The 8,616-nt window shown below is 44.0% G+C and overlaps 1 pseudogene; it reads left to right on the top strand.

Annotated features, from left to right (window-relative positions):
- The first annotated feature begins 1,906 nt into the window (after positions 1-1,906).
- LOC114209414 (small ribosomal subunit protein uS5 pseudogene) lies at positions 1,907-7,138 on the top strand (annotated as a pseudogene).
- The last annotated feature ends 1,478 nt before the right edge of the window (positions 7,139-8,616 follow it).

Genomic DNA, 8,616 nt, shown 5'->3' with positions numbered 1-8,616 from the left:
CCACTTGTGCATGTGCTCTCTAATGGAATAAAAAAACTCTTTTATTTTATTTTTTAAAAGATTTTATTTATTTGTTTGACAGAGAAAGACACAGCGAGAGAGAGAACACAAGCCGGGGAGTGGGAGAGGGAGAAGCAAGCTTCCCGCTGAGCAGGGAGCCTGATGCAGGGCTCCATCCCAGGACCCTCGGATCAAGACCTGAGCCGAAGGCAAATGCCTAACGACTGAGCCACCCAGGCGCCCCCTGCTTCAGTGATCTTAAGGAGAGTGGAAAAGTAGCAGACAGGGATGCCTGGGTGGCTCAGTCGGTTGAACAACCGACTCTTGGTTTTGTCTCAGGTCACGGTCTCAGGTCACAGTCTCAGGGTCATAAGACTAAGCCCCGCATCAGGCTCCCCACTCAGCAGGGAGTCTGCCTGAGATTCTCTCTCTCTCTCTCCCTCTGCCTCTGCCCCTCCTCCACTCGTACGTGTGCTCTCTAAATAAATAAAGTCTTAAAAAAAAAAGTAGACAGCAGGGGATGAAATCTGGCAATCATACTCCTTAGAAGTCTAGTCTCAGCCTGATCCCGTGGGAAGCCCTGAATCATAAGTTGCACCAGGGGGGCACCTGGGTGGCTCAGTTGGTTGAGCGGCCGACTCTTGGTTTCAGCTCAGGTCACGATCTCGGGGTCCTGGGATCAAGCCCTGCGTCAGACTCCACATTCAGCAGGAAGTCTGCTTCAGAATTCACCCTCTGCCTCTGCCTCTCCTCCCTTAAATGAATAAATAAATCCTTAAAAATAATCTCAGGAAACAAACTGAGGGTTGCTGGAGTAGGGGGTTGGGAGGGATGGGGTGGCTGGGTCATAGACATTGGGGAGGGTATGTGCTATGGTGAGTGCTGTGAATTGTGCAAGACTGTTGAATCACAGATCTGTACCCCTGAAACAAGTAATAGAATATATGTTAAAAAAAAAAAAAGAAGAAGAAGATAGCAGGAGGGGAAGAATGAAGGGGGGGAAATCGGAGGGGGAGACGAACCATGACAGACGATAGACCCTGAAAAACAAACTGAAGGTTCTAGAGGGGAGAGGGTTGGGGGGATGGGTTAACTTGGTGATGGGTATTAAAGAGGGCACGTTCTGCATGGAGCACTGGGTGTTATACACAAACAATGAATCATGGATCGCTACATCAAAAACTAATGATATGGTGATTAACATGACAATAAATAAATAAATAAATAAATAAATAAATAAATAAATAAATATATAAATTGTACCAAGAAGTTGTCCCACCCAGAGGAGAGGAGACTGCTAGATCCCCTCATCACTTAGGCTTTGGCCACGGCCCTCCCCTGGGTGGAGGACGTAATCGTCAGCCATTGTCTCTAGGACCACCACCGATCGAGGAGGTTCCAGGCAGCCAAGGACAATCTCCATAAAAGCACAAAGCCCCGAGCCTTGAGCAGCCAAACACCCACAGCACCGGGGAGGTGGCGGGGTGGGGGGCGCTGAACACACAGCCTCTTAAGGGGGATGTGGGCAGGGTGCCCAACAGCATCCACCGCACCTCCCTGAGAAGACAGACAGTCACTTTAAAAAACTGAATGAGGAGATGGAGTGAACCGTGTGCAGCTCTTGGGAAGAGCATCCCAGGTAGTTCTGAGATGGGGCAGCATGTCTGAAGTACAGAAAGAAGCCCCACGTGAGTGGAATGTGATGACAGAGGAGGGGAGGCAAGAGACGGTGTTTGGGACTCAGCCAGCGCAGCAGGACAAAGGTTTTTACTCTGATTACCACTTCCTTAAGACACCCTATCTTTAAAGCTTGGCGATAACGTTGTTTCCTAAATAAATAAATAGTGCACTCCAGGAATGACTTTCTTTTTAATCATTGGAGAAACAGGAGCTGGCGTGATTCGCCATGAGGAAATGTGAGTTAGTGACACGGTTAGCAAGGTTACGCCTGCTTCCATGAAAAGTGCACAGCCACACATCAGCCCGGAGCCTGTTCAGAACGCATCAGATCTGAGGTTCCGCCGCATTCAGGCATTTTCATAAGGTAACCAAGCAGGTCCGATCTTGACCTTGGGTGCCTTACCTATTCCTTCTTAATTAGGCTGTACTTAAATGAACCATCTCTGAAAGGGAAAATAGATTAGTCACACTAAATGGCTTTCTTAAAATACTTCACCATAAAAAAAAAAGCACCACACCTCTTGCTACTTTCTATACTGCACATTGATTTTTTTTCCTTTCTGTATTATCATGTTTTTTAGTTTTATAACTTTTCTTGGAGATTATGATGGCTCTCTCTAATAGTGCCTTACTGACCTCATTTATAAAGGTGACTACCAAGTACAACGAAGTTCTTTTCCAGTACAGGTAGATCCTGTCTCTGCATGCACAGCCTCTCTTGTGCACTTCATCTACACCAATATAAACTGTGGAGAGGCAGCTCCCTCGTCTCCATTCGCATGGCTTTGATCCTAATCTGGGCCTTCTCACCTGGATGTTTTTCCAAACAAGTGTCCCCATCTCTTAATCTCCAATCCATCCTTTGAATTATTGACAGATATATTTTTCTGAAGCCCTATTTTGATCATTAACATAACTCTCCATAGTTATCTATCTTATCTATCATTCGTTCTAGCCACACATAAAGTCCTCAATAAGCTGAATCCCTTTTCCTAAGATTCCCTTTTTTTTAATTCCCTAATAGAATATTGCTCTGCCCGGGACATTCTCACCATCCTGTAAACACAATGGCTTTTTCTTTCCTCGTTGCCTCTGTTCATACTTTGCCGCATGTGGAAAGTTCTTTCTGGTTCTTCTCTGCTCACATTTCACCCATTATTCAAACCTTGCAACTCCTGTAAGCAGAGAGAGTTAGGGGTCCCCAGAAAAAAAGAAGCTTTTTTGTCATAAGAAAAGTCATTTTAGGCCACCAGCCATCTTGGGAAAGAATGTAAGAACCGCGACCTTGACTTGGACTCAGTCACCTTAAGATGACTTTTGCCCCAAATCCATGCTGCATTCCCCATTGTGCAAGTTCCTTCATGAATATGTATGCACCCTTAGCTTAAAACTTCCCTGATTTTGTTGTTTGGAGAGACCCTGCTTTGGGAAAGATTTCTGGTGTTCTCCTTTACTTGTTGCGACTAAAATCCTTCATTTTCCTATTCTTTGGCATGGTTCTATCTTTTGGCTCTACATGCACCAAGAGGCAAACCCAGTTTTGGGTAACAGTCCTGGAATTTGTCCTGATTTCTTTCACTCTATAAAGCTTATCGCTCCCCTGATAGGTGGCACCAGTCAAGGACTGCTCACCTAGCAATCACTTAGGATACAATGCACATGTAATTGTTTGAGAAACATAGAACAAGACCATGATCTTTGTCTTCCAATATCAGGATGGCAACGAGCCTTGTGGTACTTGCAAAGAATTCTTTTAACTCCCCAGGAACACCAAAGGATGAACAAGTTTGTTATCCGGAGCAAAGAAAAAGCAGAGTTGCCACAACTCATTGCTGGGGGAATTAAGCATGGCCTATGTGACTCCACAGCAAGAAGATTCTTGGAAACTTGTGCCCACTATCCCCATGTGCCGTTTCCCTTCACTGATTTTGCTCTGTATTCCTTTGTAATAAATTACAACCATGAGTATAACTATACACTGTTTTATGAGTCTTCCTAATGAATTACTGAACTTGGAGGTGGTCCTGGGGACTCTTCATGCAAGCCGAAGGACAGTTAGTGGAGGAATGGATAAAGAAATTTGGTGCGTCCATATGCTGGACTAGCACTCAGCAATAAAGAACAATAAACGACTGATACATGCAACGAATTGGATGGATCTCAATGGCATTACACTTAGAAAAGCCAATGTCAAAGGGTTGCAAACTGTAGGATTCTATTACTAGGACATTCATAAAGTGACAAAATTATAATGTTGGGACATGGACCCGTAGTAGTGGATCCAGGGGAAAGGTGCAACTATCAAGGGGTAAGAGGAGAGAGTTTCTTTGTGGTGATGGAACAGTTCTGCATGCTGATGGTCATGATGGTTAATTGATTTCACAGAACTCTATACCCCTCCTTGTCCCCTCCCAAAAGGAGTGCATGTGAAAAGTGGTGAAATCCTAATAAATTCTACATCTCCATACCTGAATTAATAGTGTTTTAACAAAATCAGTTTCCTGGTTTTGACCAATTATTATGGTTATGTAAGATATTATCATTGTGAAAGCTGAGTGAAGAGTGCATGGGAACTCTCTGTACTGTTTTTACAAATTCTTGTGAGTCTGAGATAATTTCAAAATATAAACGCATTAACAGAAGAGAGAGAGAGAAAGAGAGAGAGAGAGAGTGTGTGTGTGGGTGTGTGTGTGTGTGTGTGTTTTGCCCAACTTTGCCAGAGGAGACAAGAAGTCTGTAGAGAATAAACAGCATACTTTCTCCTCATGCTGCCAGAAAGCAGAGAGGACTCCCTTTTGTTTCACACCTGTTTGTCTTTTGTTCAATTTTAAAATTGAATCGCTAATTAAGGGTAGCAGAATATGCCATTCCCAAATATGTCACTTTGGCCTAAGGATTATTTTGAGCTAAAGACAATTGAGAAGATGTGGATACAGGAAAAGCTCTCTGCCTTCCTTCCACTTGCCTAAAACAGGAAATCCATTTGGGGAGGTGTCCCCATTTCTCCTCTCTACCAGGGGACAGAAGTTAATCATCAGAGACAACTCTACACCCTTATCAGCCCAGAAGAATCTCTATAACAAACCTTTCTTAAACTAGCCTTTATCTACCACTGATTTCTCCATATATTCTCTCCCCCAATCTGCAACTTGTATAAGTTCTAAGTCCTTTTGTTTGTTTTGTCAGTTCTGTACAAAATTATTATTATTGTTCTTCCATTAAGATGCTGTAAGATCCAAGTTTTAACACTGTTTTGAGTTACTCATCACTGGGTGCTCCCATTTGTATGCATGAAGCATATGTTAATAAACTTCTGTTTGTTTTTCTCTTGTTAATCAGTCCTTTGTCAGTCTAATTTATATGGGCCCAGAAGAAGATCCTAGGAAGATTTGTGAAAAAAGTTAAAAATTTCCTTCCCTACCCTCATCTTTTTCTTATTGATTTGAAGAAGCTCTTTATATATTCTGAATGGAAGCCTTCAGATTTATGTATTTCATCTTCTACCAATCTGTGACTCTTTCCTTGTCCACTCTTTTAATGGAGTCTTATGAGGAAAATAAGTTTTTAATTTTAATGAAGTCCAACATTTCAATCGTTCCTTTATGGTTAGAGCTTTTATATCCAGTTTAAGCAATCTTTGCTCACTCCACGTTCTTCAAGTCAAAGTTGTCTCTGTTTGCCCCAAAATATACTCTCCACGACCAGCTTCTGGTCCAGCACTGAAGACTCAGCACTCCATATTTGGTGGTGAAGAATGGCTCTTCTCTCACTGTTGTTAGTACATTCTGTTTTCAAAAGACAGGTCTGAAGGCTTTAGGAAGGGATGATGATGACACTCATTAACACACTGTATAGCACTAAACCCATCCATCAGAATGGGCCCTGACGGTGAGCAGCCTGAACTAGTGATAGCAGAAGCATCATCCCTGCTTGTAGGGAGTGAACGCCATTTACCGGTAATCCAGATCCTCTAAATCTGTTTCAGCTGTGTGAACGGTGGCTTTGATTACCTTTGGACCAACTATCACGTTGAAGGATGGACTGGCTATAGCAGGCTTCTTGCATAGCAGCCCTTTCTACAAAGATGCAGTGTTATTTAGAGTGTGGTCCACGCAACATAAGCCTCACCGGGAAGCTTGTTAGAAACTCAAATTCGTGGGCCCCATCTCAGACCGTCTGAACCAGAATCTCTGGATGTGGGGCCCATAAATCTGCGCTTTAATAGAATTTCCAGGCAATTCTGAGGTATGCTAAATTTTAGGAACCATGGCAGAATAAAATTTCTTGTAGAAATCAGCCAGCAACTTGACATTTATCCCCCAAATTAAGTACCTGGCACGTAATATAGGCTCAAGAAACATTTGACGAACAAAAACAAGAGTGTATGAATGAAAGCAAGAGCCCGAATTAAAGACAGCAACCACATTTAATCTTCTTGCTATTCATATACACTAACTTGCCAACATGGGCTCCCCATTCTCCAGTCATTAAAGCGTAAAGCAAAGGTCTGTGAAAAAAGCAATTCTAGTTCACTTGTAATTAATCCTTTTTTTAAAAAAATAAAAGAAATTACAGATTTAAAGTGTGATAATTGGTTGGAATATTTTAAGGTCTTTGTGAGAAGAATGCCGTTTTCTGAAATAGAGAATTCACATTTATATTAGACAAAAAGCCCAGTCCTCAAAGAAAGTTCTTTGTCTTGTGCTGCTTCATCCGAGAGAACAGCAGGTGGCAGATGACCCTGGGCGCTGCAGGAGGGCCAGTGGTCGGGGCTTGGGTGAGGCCACGGAGCTTTCGGAGGCAAGGCCGAGGACAAGGAGGGGATCCCCGTCACCAAGCTGGGCTGCCTGGCCAAGGACATGATGATCAAGTCCCTGGAGGAGCTCTATCTCTTCTCCCTGCCCGTCAAGCCATCTGAGATCATTGACTTCTTCCTGGGGGCGTCCCTCAAGGAGGAGGTTTTGAAGATCATGCCTGTGCAAAAGCAGGGCCGTGCTGGCCAGCAGACCAGGTTCAAAGCATTCGTTGTCATTGGACATTACCATGGACACGTCGGTCTGGATGTCAAGTGCTCCAGGGAGATAGCCACCGCCATTCTGGCCAAGCTTTCCATAGCCCCGTGAGGGGAGGCTACCGGGCGAACAAGCCCAGCAAGCCCCACGCTCTGTGCTGCCCCCAGAGGCACGGACATGGTCTCAGCCCCTGTGCCCAAGAAGCTCCTGAGGATGGCTGGTATTGACAACTCTACATCTCAGTCAGAGACCCTGCCACCCTGGGCGACTTTGCCAAGGCTACTTTGGATGCCATCTTAAGACCTATGGCTAGCTCACCCCTGACCTCTGGAAAGAGACGGTGTTCACCAAGTCTCCCTATCAGGGATTTACTGACCATCTTGTAAAGACCCACACCAGAGTCTCCGTGCAGAGGACCCATGGCTCCAGCGGTGGCCACCACATAGTTTTATACAAGAAAAATAAAGTGAACTGAGGCTCTTTGTCTTGTGGTTTTGTTTTCTTGCTATTTAAGAGTTAATTTTTTTCCTCACGTAAAAATGGCCTTTTAGGAGCACCTGGGTGGCTCAGTCGGTTAAGCATCCAACTCTTGATTTCAGCTCAGGTCAGGATCTCAGGGTGGTGAGATCGAGCCCCACGTTGAGCCCCCGTCAGGTTCCGTGCTGAGCGCGGAGCCTGCTTAGGATTCTCTCTCTTCCACTCCCTCTGCCCCTCCCCCAACTCCCTCTCTTAAAAAAAAAATAGCTTTCTTTTCCACTATGGTTAGGAAGTCCAGAGTCCACTGTTAACCCAGACAAATCATTTACAATGAAGTTATATCTTTATAATGGAGATGTTGACATAATATTAACTTCTGGCAATGCTGCAGGAGAAGTTATATCAAGGACAACCACATATTCTTCCAAGGTTACTTTCCTGGAAGGTAAAATATCGCTTAGCAACAACTTACTGAAAAGATAATGGTGCATACCCATGTACAGTTTTATCAAGATTAGTTGATTATCTTAAAAATTATGTCCTTAGACCACCCAACAGCAAAACACTGCCAGGGCATCCAATATATATATCGAGTTAGAGATACAGAATATTCCTTTGCTACAGGTTGTTATGGGAATCTAAGGAAGATGGACTGTGAATCCATTACATTTTGGCCCCACAATTAACATGAAATTTCATAATTTGGAATTTAATGATTAATGAAATGAAGCAGGAAAACTAATATTCCCAAAAAAGGGGCAAAACAAAATGTGTTGCATGAAAGCTACATAAAGCCCTTTGAATACTGGTGGGGATGGGGGTGGGGGTTGGGGGGCTTAGAGTCAGATGTGACGCAAGGCTCTCCCAAGATCCAAGGTACCCTTTCCAGGGCCTCCTTAGGTCTCTCGCTTCAGCCATTCAATAAACATTCACTGTAAGTCTGCTCTGTGCAAAGCCCTGAAGTAAAAGCAAGGGGAAATACCAGGAGGATTAAGGAATGGTCTCCATGCTTCAGGAGATTTATGCAGGCAGAATAGTAATATAAAGAGCCATGGAAGCCCAGAGCAAGGGAGAGATATAAGAGTGAAGGCTTCATGGACAAGATACAGTTGAGCTGGACTTTGAATGGTTAGATCAGTACATGGTTATATTAGACAGGGTGGAGACGGGGAGAAGCTGTATCCAGGACAAAGCACAGACCATTCCCAGCAACGGTGGAGGGAAGCAACCTCAGAGAAAGGACAGTGAGTACAAGTGTGTGGGGTGGTAGTGCACCTGTCATGGGCAATAAGATAACCACCATCGCTCCTTTCACTGTCCTGGATGCCAGACACTCTTATCGATGAAAATGATCGGGCTTGGATGGTGCTGGTCCTTATATAACATCATGCTCTGGTCTTTGAATCATTAATGGTTTTGTGTGTGTGTGTGGTCAAGTAGACATATC

The sequence above is a fragment of the Eumetopias jubatus genome, unplaced genomic scaffold, assembly GCF_037043125.1.
Source record: "Eumetopias jubatus isolate StellerSeaLion01/CBP00866 unplaced genomic scaffold, mEumJub1_p1.0 scaffold_5, whole genome shotgun sequence".
NCBI classification, from domain to species: domain Eukaryota; kingdom Metazoa; phylum Chordata; class Mammalia; order Carnivora; family Otariidae; genus Eumetopias; species Eumetopias jubatus.
Note: the sequence above shows the minus strand (reverse complement) of the source record. Positions and strands in the feature narration are given on the sequence as shown.